An 18,704-nucleotide genomic window follows, 5' to 3' on the forward strand; every position below is an offset into this window, starting at 1 on the left:
TTATGGTGTACTCCTTACAGATATTATTAGTGAAGGGTTTTTGTGCACCCTATTGTTATTGTCTTTGTTATCCATGTTAAAGGATGCATTATCAGATTTTATATACCTGAGTGCCCTCTATTAGAGTTATTTCCATTGTCCATGTAATATCGGACTTAGATATTAGTGCCCTCTGCTGGTTGTATTCAACCTCTTCACTACCTAGGTTTAGCACTTGACACTGATTTTAAGCTTGAACACACTCATTGGTTTCAGGTGTTAACACTCTATATTGGTAGTATTTAAAACTGCAAATAACCTAAGTATAATGTTAAAATAAGGGTTCTGACACCCTTTTTCAATAATAATGTGATTGCTCATATATTGTGGTTAACATAAAATTAGGTTTTTAGTGCCCTCTTTTGGTTTTATTTAGTACTGCAACTACTGTAACTTCAGTATCATATATTAGAATAAGAGTTTGACACCCTTTTTTGGTTATACTCCAATTGCTCATTTTATTGTATTCCACATTTAGCTAGGGTTCTAGTGCCCATATATTGAGGACAAGATCTAGTGCCCTCTACTGGAATCACTTGATTTCAGTTTGTTGTCATATGGTTTTTGTTGACATTAGGCGACATTTTGGAAGTGTCTCCTTAGAAGGCTGCTCATTTCCACCACCTATTGGACACCTAACACCTATCTTTTTTTGGTTTATGAAAAAAAGTGATAGTTGGAGTGTGGTAACTCACAGAGACAGAGAGATGGAGCCCATGCTTTCTGAAGAGAGAGTGTTTGAGACAACTTGTAGGTGAGACAGAAACCATGCTCTCCAAGAAAGGGATCAGAAAGGTAATTATAATGAGCTATACCTTATAGGAGAGACAATAAAGGACCTGTTACCTGTGAGGAGGTGGTAGAGACAGCAAGGAGCCCTATAGATTGACAACTGTCTCTGAAGTAAGATGTATAAATCTAGTACAATCTACACTTCATGTCACTGTTACAGGATACTGTTAGAACCTCTAAATATCTTATGGTCTATTTACTAAGCAGTGTTAGGAGACAGAGTGAAACGTGATAAGGTGCCAGCCAATCAGCTCCCAACTGTCATTTTTCAAACACAGCCTGTGAGATGGAGGTTAGGAACTGATTGGCTGGCACCTTATCACTTTTCACTCTGTCTCCTAACAATTAGTAAATAGACCCTTTAGGAGTGAAAAGTGATAAGAAAGTGATAAGGTGCCAGCCAATCAGTTCCTAACTGCAATGTCACAGGCTGTGTTTGAAAAATGACAGTTAGGAGCTGATTGGCTGGCACCTTATCACTTTTCACTCTGTCTCCTAACACTGCTTAGTAAATAGATCCCTTAGTATGTTAAGGAAGTATAAAGATAGCCTAAAAACTACCACTATCCTTAGTGGATTTAAAAGTCTAGAACATATCCCTATTTAACTTACTACAGGAAATGTAAAAATGAGTTGAGCTTTATTAGCTGCAAACAGCCACAGCATTTTCAAATAAATAGTCAACTCTGTCTACAGTACATTAACCAAAAAGCTGCTTGAATTTATATCAGCATAGCCATCAGATAAGAATTTGTGCAGCATTTACAGACTGCTCCAGTATAAAGCTAAGCACAAGAAGCAGCTGTTCCTTCCTAAATAAACTAGTGTGTCATTGGCTTTAAAATTACTGCTGTAGACTTTTGGGCCTCTACATGTGCACCATAGATCATATATTGCAGTACTGTGATGTGTTCAGCTTCGCTAGTCACTTAAGAGCGCACTCTAGAAGACGATGTCAGAGAGTCGCCATTGACGGACATGTCGTTGGGGACATCATCATTTATGCGATTGTTACCTCTTCTAATCTGTTATTATAATATGTAGACAAACATTACTGGTACCATAATACGAGTATAAATACAAGTAGGGAATGAAAGGGAGTTATGGTCACACTATTACATACTGTAACAATTTTAGATATAGCACCTGGCCAGAGTTTAAGGAGGTGAAGTGTAGTTTTAATATTTACTTAGAATCTTTGACCTATCAATTAGTATTTTGATTTTTAAGATGGACAGTTAATACTGAGTTATTTTAGAACTAGGAATATTAGCCTGATGTAAACCATTTCCTCCATTATATGGACAAGGTTGATAACTAAACAAAAGAAAAAAACATATGGGCGCTACCCTATATGAGGGGTACCAGCCTTAGATAGTAACAATCTGTGATATAACAAACAATTGACAGCAGCCATATTGAAAATGGGAAAATTGCTGTATTCCCATTCACTATACAACACAAAGAAAAATAGGCACTTGTCAAAAGAAGAAAATATATAAATTTATTACAGTCTAAAACAAAAACAATAAAAGAAAAGAAAAACAATTAATAAACTTAAATATATAGTTAAAAAGACATTTTAAAGTCTTTAAAAATTAAGCTAATTTGTGGGATTGCAATTAATTCCTGGATAGTTCCATGATAAAACTAATAGATCAGCAATCTGCTGAAGACATAGAAGATAAATACCAATCCGAATAAAATACAATGTAGCAAAAATGTTTACCGGTATAAATTGTAACAGAATTAGATATAGTATCTTGCAAGGAAATTCCCACTACAGATATATTAATTGGTGTTAGAATGGGTAAAAAACATAGAATACATATGATAAATATGACAAATGAATCGAAATCACATGATCCAGCTATAACTCATATAACCCACGTGGTTAGTGTGTCGTTTGTTAAAAAGAAACATCAATTATTTCTTCTTTGTATAGAATTTCAGAGATTGCTTTGAATAGATATAATGTCCAGAGCCAAATAAATGTATGGTAAATACTCATACAGATAGTGGTAATACAGGCATTTGTCTTAATAAAAGTTATCATTCAAAAAGCACACGGATAGATTGAACCCCTTAGTTTCAGGGGATATCAGTATGGTGGAGGATATTCAATTATCAACAGGAGATTTGGGGAAAAAATGATGATAAGCATGCATGCAGAAAAAAAGGTTATATAACCTATAATTTTGTGGTTATTAGGTTTGATGGCTTACGTGATCACCCAAATATCCACTGTCAATGCGTGTATTTTATATCCTTATCCCCGGCTGAAATACTGCTGCTCTCAGCTGGCCGCTTCAATTACACACGGGTGACGGTGTGTAGGTGTAAATACCCTACTTCACATGTGATAATTGCTGGCTGAGAATCAGCCTCCTTCCGTGTTCCTCCTCCTGGGCCACGATATTGATTCTAAAGTTATGCAGTATAAAGCAGGTAAACCACGCAATGTTTCTCCTTCTCCCGAGTGAAGGAGAAACATTGCGTGGTTTACCTGCTTTATACTGCATAACTTTAGAATCAATATCGTGGCCCAGGAGGAGGAACACGGAAGGAGGCTAATTCTCAGCCAGCAATTATCACATGTGAAGTAGGGTATTTACACCTACACACCGTCACCCGTGTGCACCTGAAGCGGCCAGCCGAGAGCAGCAGTATTTGAGCCGGGGATAAGGATATAAAATACATGCATTGACAGTGGATATTTGGGTGATCACATAAGCCATCAAAGCTAATAACCACAAAATTATAGGTTATATAACCTTTTTTTCTGCATGCATGCTTATCATAATTTTTTCTCCAAATCTCCTGTTGATATTTGAATATCCTCCACCATACTGATATCTATCCATGTGCTTTTTGAATGATAACTTTTATCAAGACAAATGCCTGTATTACCACTATCTGTATGAGTATTAACCATACATTTATTTGGCTCTGGACATTATATCTAAAGCAATCTCTGAAATTCTATACAAAGAAGAATTAATTGGTGTTTCTTTTTAACAAACGACACACTAACCACGTGGGTTATATGAGTTATAGCTGTATAGTGTGATTTCGATTAATTTGTCATATTTATCATATGTATTCTATGTTTTTTACCCATTCTAACACCATTTAATATATCTGTAATGGGAATTTCCTTGCAAGATACTATATCTAATTCTGTTACAATTTATACTGGTAAACATTTTTGCTACATTGTATTTTATTCGGTTTGGTATTTATTTTCTATGTCTTCAGCAGATTGCTGATCTATTAGTTTTATCATGTTGTACCAACTATCCAGGAATTCATTGCAATCCCACAAATTAGCTTAATTTTTATAGACTTTAAAATGTCTTTTTATCTATATATTTAAGCTTATTAATCGTTTTTCTTTTATTGTTTTTGTTTTAGACTGTAAAAAATTTATATATTTTCTTCTTTTGACTAGCGCCTATTTGTCTTTGTGTTGTATAAGGTTGATATTAACTACAGGATGAAGGGAAATTAGATTATTTGTTAATTACACTACTTAACAGCCATTTGCATCTGACATGATATATATATATATATATATATATACATATATATATATCAATTTCCATGTAATGTTGTGTGTAGAATTCAAATATACAATCAGAAATTTGATATCATGCAAGTTTTTTGAGATATTTAAAAATATTCTAGGCACAATAAGTACTCAGAATAGGAAAAACCAGGGACTTGTTCAGGGGTGCACAGTATGACCCATTAGCCATGTTTGCTAGCCAGCTCAGTGCCCTGCTTACTGCCCGCCTCCTGGCTGGCCCATCACCCTACTCACTGCCTGCCCACTGCTGTGCACTATAGTTTTTTAGAGACCTGGGCCACTACATGAAAGCGCATAATTTGGACTTAGAGCAACAAGAAGAAGGTAAGTGTGGGGGGTGGCAGGGCTGGAGACACAGAAGGGGACAGCCTCGGCTAAAGACACAGAATGGGGACTGGCTGGGCTGGTGACACAGAAGGGGGACTAGCTAGGCTGGAGACACTGAAGGTGTTTTAGCTAGGCTGGAGACACAGAATTGGACAGGCTGGGCTAGAGACACAGAAAGGGGACTAGCTAGGCTGGAGACACAGAAGGGATTTTAGCTGGGATGGAGACACAGAAGGGGGCTAGCTGGGCTGGGGACACAGAAAGGGGCTGGCTGGGCACACAGAAGGGGGGTTGGCTGGGCTGGACACACAGAAGTAGGTCTGGCTGGGTAGACACAGAAGGGGGTCTGGCTGGAAAGACACAAAATGGGGTCTGGCTTCAGAGACACAGAAGGGGGTTTGGCTGGGGACACAGAATGGGTCTGGCTGGAGACATCATTCCCCCTGTTTGAGTGGCCATGCCCTCTTTTTTGAAGCACATATCTAATTTTGCCTATGGTACTCAGCTATGTGTCCATTGTGAATGAACTACTGGTCAATTACGAATATGGGATAAAGAATGGCAATTAAAATTCACTTATACATTCCCATCTAGACTTTTTCTCTGACAACCAGGTTAGTGTAAGTGATGTACAGGGGGAATGTTTTGACCAAAACAATCTGACAATGAAGCATCACTACCATGGACACTCAAACCCTGTAATGATGGGGGACTACTGCAGGTTCATTTTAGAGAGATCAATGAAACACTGTGCAAATAGAAAGTGCCAAAATCATATTTCCATAAAGCTAAGTGACTTTACATTTTAGCATTTATTATAATATATTTTATATTTACATTAGGGATAATTTGGATTGTTAAGATTTTCTGAAGTTTAGTTTCTGCAATTTTTAAGCATTTCTGCAGATAAGAATATTTCATTTCTATAGAGATTAATACACTTTTTCCACCAAAATTCCGGGTCTGGCCTGGAGTTGGAACAGGGTTCCTATCCGGATCAGACCCAGAATTTAGCCGGCGCCGGCTCGGGATATTCCCGATTCGGCGCCACTCACACCGCAGTCGGGTCTGTATAGACCCGGCTTTTCCAGTGTGAAAGTGGATGCTTGGAGATGACGTCATCTCCAAGCACCACTGAAGCCGGACCAATTGGCCGGCTTGTGGAGCACTGCAGGTCATCAAGACCTGGAGTGCGCCATACACACAGCAGGGTTTCATGGGCTACGCCTGTGTTAAACCCTGCAATATATCTGGGTTGGATTGCCGGGTCACTCGACCCGGTGAGCCAACCCTCACCCCTTTTACAACAAAGAGCTGCCCAAGTTAACCCTGCAATAACCCAGGTTTTAGCTCCGGTGTAAAAGGGGTATAATTAACATTTTTACTTATCTTACAATTATTAAAATATAGAGATTACCACTTTAGATATTTGTGTGTGTCTAATAAATGTGACATAACAGAGAAAATCTGATTTTTCCTCTAAATTCAGGATCTCTAAATTAGGCGAAAACACATATCCACATGCAATATGGAGAGAATTTATTACAGTTTGTTGAATAGTGTAATTATATTGTAATATCAAATGTTACATTTTAATGTATATTTTTGCCATTGCCTTTTCAATGTTATGTTACATTGTTAAAATAATTTTATCTTTGAAGGAACTGTCTGTGGAGATCTGGAATAGAAGTGTTTTTGAAAAATAAAGAGAAACCCAATTATTTTACAATTTGTGTCAGTTATTATAGATAGTATGTATTGTAAATACCTTATAGTTTTGTGCATACCAAATATCACTAGGAGAAGTTGAAGGTTTTAATTATGGTTTAGCCAAGCAGGCCTTAGTTATTTTACAAGAGATGTATAGCTTGGGTGGAGGCACTAATTATCATGTAATACTATCAGGACAGAGAGCCCGAGGGTGGGTTACAATTTCCTGCAAATGTAATCTCTTTGAGTTTTTTTTAATAAGTGTTATACATTATAAACAACATTATTAGTATTATCATTGATGTGTGTTGGACAGACCATCCAAGTGCACTGGTGCAAAACAAAAGCATTTTGTTGTGCACATAACCTGCACTCTGAATTAAGTCTTCAGTGAACTTCGCTAACATTTCTCATTTACTTTTTCTACCTTTACCTATTAAAATAGTATAAACATTACTGCAGCTTTGATGCATTCAACATAAATTACTGTAATCCACTCATGCCTTGCCAGATCCGTACACTACAGACAAGTCCCAGTCAATGTTGAAAGGATTGCCTTTAGGTTGTGTTCTATCACATAACTAGCCTGTGTCACACTCTGAATACCCTGTGGATATATCACTGACTGAGGGGCAGATTCAATTTTACAATTTGAGCTGTGTGTCTTTCTGTCTATTACAGTAGGCACCTAAAGAGGCTGAAATTAGAATCTGGCTTCTGCAGTTAACATGTGGCAGCTTCCTCAGATATTCTACCCCTAAAAGTACTCCAATGAAAAAGGTAATTTTACTAAGTGATAGATTTTGTGATGGAGTTGCTTGCCTTCTAGTAAGACAAGGAATATTTAAGTGGAAAAATACATCAAGATATTAATTATTTATGTTATGCAGCTTCTGTGCATTCAGCAAAATTGTCAGAATAAATAGACTATTCTCTGTACTCTGTTGAGCATATAGATGTCTAGGTTTTTTTTCCCTCACATTTCCACATATAACCACATACAGTGTAATTTATTATATTTACATATATTAAATTTAGCTGAGATGACCAAAACCACAATATGGAATCATCATTATGATATTAAATGCTTTCACTTAATTACTTTTTTCATTTTTAAATAAGAATGCATAAACTCAGAGATTGCAGAAACAAATGGATGGAACATAGATTAGTATACAAGAATGAAAATACAAGGCACATTTTTATTTTTTTATTTTAAAGCATACTCACATATTTGCAAGATAGTGTTTGTTTTTTTCATTAAGAATTAAATTATCATGCAATCTCGCAGTGGTAAGCTGTTGTAATAAACATTAATGTGTAAAAGGATTAACAGTAAAATTAATCTTGAAATGAAGGTTTAGTACAATCTCTTCATTATGAAATATATTACACAGGTGTGCAATCTTTATGGTTATCAAATTAAAATTAAATTTATTTTGCAAAATTAAATTACTTTTGAGGTATTTGCTAATTTGTTTAATTTCTAAAAACTAAAATACTACTTGTTATGCCAGAGCAAATTTTAATTTAAACAAGTCAATTTCATTGTTACTGTTAAGTGATTGCTCAAACCACATACAGTAACTCATTGATACATGTTATGAATTTACAAACTTTTACTCAGCAAAAAATGAAACATACTACTGCAGAGTCATGGCTGTTTTCAGAATCCTTTTTTGCACTACATTATCCATCTTTTTTTTTGGGACAGATTACTCATAATGTGCTCAATATTCCATTTCCATCATGTATACATTTGGATAATTTTAATCATTTCTACTTTCTAGTCTTAGAATAAATGGAAACATCAATAAAAAATATTTTATATTAAACATTTTAAATGGACTATCTGGTACTATTGACTTGGAAATGACAAAAGAAGAGTTAACTCATATCTTAGAAGGATACATTAACTCTCTTATCACAGCACACAACTGTGCCATTGTTCTAAGGTATTATGTCACATTATTATTATAATTATTGTTTATGTATAAGAAGCCATGCAATTCCACAGCACTGTACAGAGAGTCATGAATTAAAGTTTGCTGGAATACGGATAAGAAATGGTCATATTCTGGTGATGTACTAGAGGTGGAAGTGTCAAGATTGAGAGATGACCTGAATGTGGGGAGTGAAGGAGAAAGCAGAGTCAAGGATACCAAGGAAGCTGGCTTAGGGAGGAGACAGAAGAGTGTTCGCCCATCCTGCTTTGAGCCTGTACTTGTGAACCTCCTCTCCTTTTCCTACTCTCCTCCCCTCCCCTAGCTTCATCATATGCCTCTCTTGGAAAATCTGAGGGGTGTAATTTTGAGACAGGGCATCATCATTACCTTGCAATTTTCCAGACATATGTTGTACTGTAAACTGAAATGGCTGTAATGCCAGAAACCAATGAGTAACCCTAGCATTTACTTCTTTGTTGGTATGCATCCATCTGTTATCAACAGGAATTCCCTGCCCAACAGGTAGTATCACAGGGACTCGATAGCGCAATTAATTTCGAGACACTCCTGTTCTACTGTCGCATACCTCTTTTCTCATGGCAACATTTTACGGCTCAAATACAGAATTGGTCTTTCCTCTCCTTCTAACTCCTGGGAAAATACTGCTCCCAATCCTGTACTGGAGGCATCAACTTGAAGGAAAAAAAAATTTAAGTCTGGAGCCTGCAACACAGGAGCAGAAACCAAGGCTCTTTTTAAATCTTTCCAAGCTGCTTCATCAGCATCAGTCCAGACTATATTATCTGGACTATTTTTTCTTAAACAATTAGTTGAGCTGCTCTGGTTGCAAAGTCACAAATTTATATACAATAGTAACCCACTAACCCCAAAAAGGTTCCCAACTGTGTTTTCCTCTCTGGTTTGGGCAATGAAGATTCATCCTCCACTTTATTCATCTTAGGCTTTACCTGCCCATGGCCAACTATATACCCAAGGTACTTAACCTCTGTCATACCAATGTCACCTTTCTCGGGCTTGGCAGTAAACCCATGAACCCATAAGGAGTTAAGCATGGCTGCTGCTTTTGAGAGGTGTGACTCCCAGTATGGACTAAAGTTCACAATGTCATCCAAGTATGCAGCTGCATACTCTTGATGTGGTCTTAACAGCTTATTCATTGCTCTTTAAGAAGTTTCAGGTGTCCCATGTAAGCCAAAAGTTAGCATATTGGAATAACCCTTCTGGTGTTGGAAATTCTTTTTTTACCTTAGTTAGGTCTAAGGTAGTCAGGTTTTGGCTTTTGGCCAAATTCTCAACTAATTTGTCGACTTGTGGCATGGGATAAGAGTCAAATTTAGAAACCTTATTCAACTTTCTAAAATCATTGGAAAACCTCAAAACCCCTGAGGGTTTAGACACTAATACAATATGATTTTTTCACTCACTATTAGACTCTTTTATTACTCCCAACTGTAGCATCTCTTCTACCTCTTGCTTTACGGCTCCCCATCTGGCTTCAGTGATACAATAAGGCCTTTAATTTACAATAACCCCAGGTGGGGTGACAATGTCATATTTTATGATTTGGCTTCTGCCTGGAATGGGAGAAAACACAATCTGATTTCGACCTACCATTTTTATAACTTAAAATTCTTCAATAGGTAATATACATTCCTGAGTTTTAATAGCAACACCTGAGGTTTATGTAACACTCTCACCATTGTTTCGATAGGATAACATGGTAGATCTGTCCAGCCTTTCATCTCCTTTCCTGTTGGACTTTATAATTAACTTGCCCTACTTTTTTGATGACTTCATATGGTCCCTGCCAATGAGCATACAGTTTGCTCTCAGCAGAGGGAACTAGAACCAACACCTTGTCCCAAGAGTTGAAAGACTGTACTATGGCAGTTACATCATACTGTAGTTGTGTTTTTGACACTGTTGGGCTTGGTCCATATGCTGTTTAACCAAGGGACTTAATTGTCTTAACCTGCTGTACAGTTGTGACATAAACTGTACCACATTAGGTTCTTGAATGTTTGGTGTTCCCACCCTTCTTTTAACAGGTCTAGCAATAACCAGGGTTGTCTCCCATACAGAAGTTCAAATGGGCTAAAACTTGCAGAAGACTGTGACACTTCCTGTGTTGCAAACATCAAATAGGGCAACAGAAAGTCCCTATCTCGACTGTCTTGATTGATGGCCCATCTAATCATTTGCTTGAGAGTCTGGTTAAAATGTCACTACCAGTCCATTGGTTTGGGGGTGATAGACTGAAGTTGTTATTTTCTGTACCCCTAACAACCAACACAGGTCTTTAATTAATTTGGACATAAAAGGAGTTCCTTGGTCAGTTAGAACCTCCTTAGGTTTGCCACATGGGTATAAAGCATTACTGCTCAAACAATAGCACTGGATTTCATTATTCTTAAAGGTAATGCTTTGGGAAATATTGTAGCATAATCTGAAATTGCCAATATGTATTGGTGACCCCAAGCTGACTTCTCCATTGGACCAATCAAATCCATTCTGATCCATTCAAATGGAACAGAAATGACAGGCAGGGGTTCCAAGGGAGCTCTAAACTGAGGTTTGGGAGCTGTCCTTTGACATATGGGACATTCCTGACAATAGTTCTTTACTGCAGTGTGTACACCAGGCCAAAATAATCTATATTTTATTCACTGGAGGGTTTTCTCCTCCCCTAAATGCCCTCCCCAGATCTGCATGTGACCAGCCTTACGTACCTATGGTACATGCACTCGGGGACCTAAAAACTGTTTTTCCCTTGTACATAGGCTACATGATACAATAAATCATTCTTCAATATACAATATGGTGTGCTTTTAGAGGCAAGGCATTCCTTATTTTGCTATTTCTACAACACCTTGAAAAGCATTCACTAGATTAATATCATGTAATTGATCACGTGCAAACTCCCGCAAAGACACGTCCTTGTCAACAGGTGACCAGTCATCTTTCAGATCGCTGACCTCTGGTCATTCAGTGACCAGTACTGGTTTTGCCATATTCCTGGTTGAGGAGTGAGACAACACATCATCTGGGTTTCCATCTCCAGAACAGTTACTCAGTCTTTTAATCTCTTTGCCTTGAATACACTGGGAGAGACTAAGGTCTGCGAATGGATCACGCTGACAGTTTGCCACTGGTGTTTCTTCATTGGCTCGGCTGGCCAACATTTCTTTTAGTAAGAGAAAATCCTGTCCCAATATTAGGGGGTTCGGAGATTTTGGGACCACTGCATCCACAATGTGAGGACTTGTCCATTAACTAACAGTGGAAATTGTACCTGAGAATACCCTTCAATGTCCCCATGCACACAAAGCACCCTTACATGTGGTAATATTTGATCCACTTCTCTTGCAACTAGCCCTTTTAATACAATAAAAAGTTCTCTCCCAGTATCCAAAAGGGCCAAGACCTCTTGACTCTGAATTTGTACTGCCACTTGGAACAAAGTCAACACTTTGGGGGAAGAAAGCCTGGTGCCCATACTGATAGCTGGTCTAGCCATTTTACCTGTCTTGCAATCCATTGCTTCGGACTGCTTTGTACAATCATAACGAATATATGCCCCGGATCCCCACATTAATAACATACTACCACAGGGTTCCTTACAGTAGCTTCCATTAGACCCCAGGTGCATGGATTGGGTACAGATCGTGGGACCCAGTCAGGCACTTGCCATTTTCCCCAGTGTGAGGTACCGCTCAGTAACTGTAGCCAATTCATCAAAGGTCTGGGAGTCAGCCTGCAGAGCCCACTTCTGTACTTCTCTATCCAAATTCCATATACAGTAATCTATGGCTACTATTTCTACCACTCGACTCACTGTATTTTCCTCTGGCTTTAACCATGCCTTACCCAGCCTGGCCAATGCTGCTAGCTGGATTCAGGGTGCTTCTGAAGGTGAAAATTGGCAGTTATGAAACCTTTGAGCATTGCTCGCTCCTGTCACCCATATTCTAGCAAATACAGGGGTCTTTGGCTGGGTATAAGAAGTGACTTGCTGTTCAGGCAGGTCAGTATATGCTTTCTGAGCTTCCCCGGTTAAATATGGGGCCAGCTCATTGACACATTCTTCCCTCTGCCAACCCAGGTGAGTTGCAAAGGTGTGCAGATATGCAGCAACATCATCAGTTGCTGTTATTTTCCGCAACACTTTTGGCTCCTGATCTGCTTTCCTGAGCTGCACTAACTCTATATGCATCAGCTTATTATTTTCCAGCAGAGTGTGCATTTGTGATTGCAGCAATTGTATTTGGGCTTGCTGGCCTGCGGCCACATTTGTGATAGCCAGGAGAATGTCATACATACTTTTTTCAGGTCTGGTAGTAAAGTTAAATTTAGCTTCCACTATCATAAACCACTATTAGCTAATTCTAACTAGTATGGGAAACAAAAAGTAAAAGTGTGGATTGAGAGACTGTATATGGAAACAACTTCTCTCTTAAGTTACTTTAACACAATCACTTATAGCATGAACGATTCTGTGTGTGTGCTTCAGGGAAATAAAAACCAAAACTTCTTCTTTAATTGCGCTTTACAATCTCCTTCCCAACTTTAACTAAGCACACAAACCAATTAGGATTTTTATTCCAGACAAGCAAATAACATAACCCCCTCCCTGCTGGTGCAACTGCAGGAAAGAGCACTAAATGAAACATTTTAAAACCGATTTTTCCTCAGGTCAGCTCACCCTACTCACCAACCCAGCTGCTCTGTGGCTCAGGCTCCCATCCAGCACCACACTAAGCACTGGAAAACAGCTGACCACAACATTTAACCTTGGTCTCTGGTGCTGTATTTGTTGGCAGGTCTGCACCGCACAGAAAGCATCTGGCAAGTGTGATTCCCATATGGGCCACCAAATGTCACAAGGTAGAAAGTATCACATCCAGCATTACAGTAAAACAGTGGATTGTTTATTCAGTTCAGCTTAGCAACCACGGTACAACAATTATCAAGTCTGGTATTACCGCAGGTCACAAACATCATACAAGATGAAGCAGTAACAGTACCTGGTTTGCCACTCTGGCTTACAGACATCATTCATAAGATCTGTGGACCTTCCAGAATCTGGCATTTAAACGCAAACCACCACCCCCAACATAATGCCTAGCCAGCTTGTCCAGCCTCAGGAGAACTGTGCTCTGCTTCCAGCAAAGCCTTAAGCCCAGCTTAAAGGTGGTGCTGATTGCTTGGTTGTGAACCTTTGCACACTGCAAAACATGGACTGGACTTGACAACCAGCATACACCCAGGTAATCAAGAGGTGAGTATTGTCTCTGCCTTGTGGCACCGTGGCCTCTCTGTCACACAAGATAAGAGTAAGAAGGTTGGAGAAGAGGCAGTGTGGGAACCAGGCAGCAAAGTTTTCAATTTTTTCATAGATGACAACAAAACAAAGGTAAACAGGATGGAAAAGACAATTAGAGTAGACGACAAAAAATTAAAAAGAGAGGAAGGGTTCAGATAATAACTAGTGCTGAAGAGAGAAGGAACACTTTCACCGGTAAAATGAGTGTGGGTGAAAGAGACCCTCAACTACTAGCAGCAGCGGATGTGGTGTCAGGTAGGGAGAGCCATGTTTTAGTAACACAGATGAGGTTGAAGGAGTCTGTGATAACATTTTCATTAATAGAGGCCAGTTTATTCCAGAGGGCACCTAAGATGGGGAGGGATTGATAAAGGATGAATTTAGGGTATGTTAAAATGGAGCTAGAGAGTAACAGATGAGACAGAGAGATGGTGCATAGGACAGGAGGCAGGGGTAAACTGAAAATGGAAGTGAGATCGCAAATGGGGAGCAATTGAGGGAGATAAAGTGGTAGGGAGCAATTGAGAGAGACTAAATGGGAGAGACAGGTATAGTCAGTGGAAGGGAATAGGGGAAGGCATTATAGTAAAAAGTGGGCAAAGATTATGGGGATAGAGAATGTTGGACCACTTGGGAATTGTGGTTGGACAAAACAATGAAGAAGGCTGTAGTATAGCCACCAGGGCCCCCCGAGACAGATGGCAGGCCTGACTCTTGATTGAGTCAGGCCCAGTCCACTGGTGTAGCCTGGTCTATCAGAGACCCCAGCAGAACGGCAGGCCAGAGTTGCCAGTGGGACCCAGCATGGGATTTGGACAAGGCAGTGGGCCTGGATCCTGAAAGCTTCAGTCTCTGCTATCTTGCAGAGATTGGCAATGGCTGTGTGTGCAGCCGCAGTGGGCTGCCTTTACCGCCACACCATGTGGACAATTGAGGGTGGGACTGAATCTGCAAGGATCAGGCCACACAAAGAAAATGAATAATTTCAAAGTGCCTGAATCACAATTGAGATGGTTATTTTATCTGCTTCAGTTTAAAAAAAAGGCATTGTTAACCCCACAAAACAACATACAGTACAATGCCAAATAATTGCGCTGGTAAACCTACTAAGAATCAGCCAGTATTAAAGAAACATATATTTTTTTTCATATACTGTATAACCTCTTTCCTAAAAATATGCAATACAAATATATACAATTCAAGGACTGAAGCAAAGTAACAATGTAGACTAGTATATTTATTGCATTACTTTGCCAGCAATTATACATTGAATTAAAATATTCTCATAAGAAATTTCTCAATAAAAACATATTTGATCTTGGGTGTTTAAACCATTAATTTTTGTTTATGGTGTATCATGTACTGTGCCATATTGTGTTAGCTCAAGACAGTTGTAGCTTTATTTGTACTTACAGTATCTGTAGCCTTTTCTCAGCACCAGTCAAATTATGCATTGTTCTGAGAACGGAGTATAGTTCTAGTTAAATCTGTTAATCTTATTAGGTGTAAGCTGACTACTACTTACTGGCAGCTTCCGGTAATCACAGTGGCAGCTTTATCAATCCTGAAGAGAAGATCACAGTTGCAGTAAGGTCCCTGTGTAATGGGGTTTAACCATCCTGGCCATCAGGAAAACCTCTCTACAGCATTGAGTTACACAGCCCTACCTCTAGAGCTGTTTAGTTAGTCAGGCACTGAGACTGTGAGTTGCAGGCGGACGCACAGCGTGCTAGTCTTTCTGCAGCATGATGTTTCTTCTCAAGTTGTAAGGTCACTGGCTGGTCTAGACCATATACTAGGTAGTGAAGTGGTCTGGATACAATAGATATCAGGGTAGCAATGTGTTTAACCACTACTGTGGACTTTTTCAAGCTGACTATGGTCCCGTCAATAACAGTGCTGGATTTCACACCAGGCACCATGAGAGAGCCATTCAAAGCTTGCCACTGCAAAACTTAAAAATGGCCGCAATGAGTCAATCCCGGTTTGCTGAATCATGGTCCCATCCCTTGTGCAATCTTTATATATATAAAATAAAGTTCCCAGTTTAGGGGTCTGCTTGTTCATTTGGGTTCATCTCTTAAACCACTGAATGGATTTTGATGTGGTTTTCAGTATTCTATGAACCATTCATCTATGAAAAAATGGAGGCGAGCAGTAATGAATTTAATGAAACAATGTCACAAAGAAAAATCTTGCACCAAGCTGCTGACTAGGGTGCTAAGTCAGCAAGAGACAGTGAGAGCCAATCAGAGATAGCAATGTGCTCTGTTGCTTAGCAGCAGCCTGGAGGGGAGAGATTCAGGGTCTCAGCAGGGTCACATCTATGGCAGACCAGGGGCCTGATTCAGAGCCGCTCACAAGAGCACAGTGCTTGCAAGCGGCTCAATGTTTCCCCACTGCACATGTGCCACATCTGGTGTGCGCATGCGCGAACCCCGTTCAGTGACTGAAGCTCAGTCTCTACAGGGCTCGCTACAAGATGGGGCGGCTATCGATGGTGAGTGACAGCTCGCCCCATTTTGTAGGTGGGTTGGGGGGGTGGCTGCACAAATGCAGGCATTCCCTCAGGAACATTGTGGGAGGCCCTACTGACATCACTAGTGATGTCAGTAGTGGGCTTCCTGCTCTATTAGAGCAGGAAGTCCACTCGGGCTTGCGGCAGCTGAGACCCTACCCTAGGGTCTCGTCGCAAGCCTGATGGTCGTGATAATTGTGACAGTCTCCATCCCGCTAGCACAAGCTGTGGTTGGACACCAACAGCTTTGCGAGCGGCCTGGAGACAAAAAAAAAAACTCCCAAAGACCCTGCGAGCTGCCTGCAGCAGAGAGTGGGTCTGAATCAGGGCCAGAGTGTGAAAGACAGCTTGCAATGAACACATGAAGATGCTCTGATGCAGACACAGTAGACAGAAAGGAGCCATTGGAGGCATAGCTATCAGGAATTAAAAAAAACAAACAACAGAACACTATCGAATGATTTCTATTCGAATGAATTCTATTTGATGGTGGCAAACCACCATATTTAAATCGTAAAGAAACTACCATCGGAACAAAATTATTGATGTTAGTAACCATCAGATTCCAGTGTACATTCTACACTGCACCTAAAGATGAACTCCGGCCACCACTCCTACAATGCTCCCTCTCAAGTGTGATGTTCCTGATCAGCCACATGCCCTCGGTGAACAGGAGGCACTTCCTATGGAAGTTAATGCTGTTCTCGGACAGGGGCACCATGGCGAAGAAGCTCAACATGAAGACCAGGAAATACAGGGTACATTGTGCAAAGAGGATATTGCTCATTGCCATGTTTGTCAGCAAGGGAGGGGGAGTGTGCATGAAGGTTGCGGAAATATGCACAGGGACCCCAGAGACATGCTGCTGATCAGTTATGTGCGGTCAATTAAGACAGGTGAGGCAGAGCCTTTCCTGTCACACTTAGGTATACTCCACAGTTGTTACTATAAAAATATAAGAACATTTTTATGAAAATATTATAAATATCTTCTTTGTCCTATTATAATCATTTTTGTAATCAAAGCTATAGAGTAAAAAGTGTATTTTAGGTGAGATACTGCCTCCCCTGTCTACCTTTTCCACACATCCCTGATCTAAACACCAATTTTTCAGTACTATATACTGCTGCACCTTAGTATAATGCCCACATGAACCCTCAGGTTCATATATTTATCTGTAAATCTGGCTCTGATACTAGCCAATGCCTCCCCAGCCATTTACCTAACTGCAAGTCACTGCTGAGGATAATGCTTTCGGGAGCCACAATACAAATCTCTCATCCAGGATCCTCCGGTCCTTATTAGCACATCCAAGTGGCCGGGCTCCAGCCAGCTGCAGTACAGCAGTAGGGGGTGGTTGTGGTGACACTAGTTAGATGCAGGTGGCAGAAGTGAAAAACAGGGGCTTATGGGAGTTTCAGAGGCCTGTGTTGAGTTGCAGGGGGCTGTGGTAAAATGCAAGGGACTGTGATGAAATATAGGATGCTGTGGTGAAATTCAGGGGGCAGTAGTGAGAAGCAGGAAGCTGTTGTAAGAAGTACAGGGCTGTGGTGAAATGTAGGGTATGGTGGTGACATGGTGGTGGTTGTTATGAGATGCAGGGGACTGTAATTGCTTCGGTGCAAAGCCGGGACGGGCCACTAGTTTAATATAAAAGAGATTATCTACACATCTAAACTATTGTAGTAGACAATTCTCCTTTTCTTGTGTGCACAGCTCACGTAAAGTGAGTAAAGAAGAAGGTTATTCATTGAGCAGGAAAAGTCCTTTTCTTACGGGGAATTATTTATCCACATATACAGTGTTTATACAGTTACATTTATATACACTAAAACAGGGGTGTCAAACTCGTGGACATCCAACTGCTGTGGGACTACATATTCCAGCATGCCCTGCCACAGTTTTAGAATGCTCTTATAGCAAAACTATGGCAGAACATGCTAAGATGCAGTGGCGTAACTACAGCCCCCGCAGCCGCCGCGGTGGCTTGGGGGCACGGAGGCTTGTGGGGCAAGGTGGCTGCCTGCAGATTCCATGCGGACTGGTCGTCCGCATGAAATCTGCAGAAAACAGCCCTCCCAAAATGGCCGCCACCTAGGAGGAGACATATGCTAGAGGTCCTACTTGACCTCTAGCATCTGTCAGTCACCCAGGCAGGGCGGTAGTGTGGACGGCACATAAGTGGGACACTGCATAGAGGGGGATTACTACTAGGGGCACTGCTGTGGGGACTACTACTGGGGACACTTCTGGGTGGGACTGCTGGGGTGGGACTACTGCTTTGAGCACTGTTGGGGGGGCTATTACTGGGGGTGTTACTGTGGGGGGGACTACTACTGGAGGTATTTCTGGGGGGGGACTACTACTAAAGGCATTGCTGGGTGGGGCTACTACTGGGGGCACAGCACTGGTGGGACCACTACTGGGGGCATTGCACTG

This window comes from Taudactylus pleione, unplaced genomic scaffold (genome assembly GCF_031769625.1).
Source record: "Taudactylus pleione unplaced genomic scaffold, aTauple2 ptg000179l, whole genome shotgun sequence".
NCBI classification, from domain to species: Eukaryota; Metazoa; Chordata; class Amphibia; order Anura; family Myobatrachidae; genus Taudactylus; species Taudactylus pleione.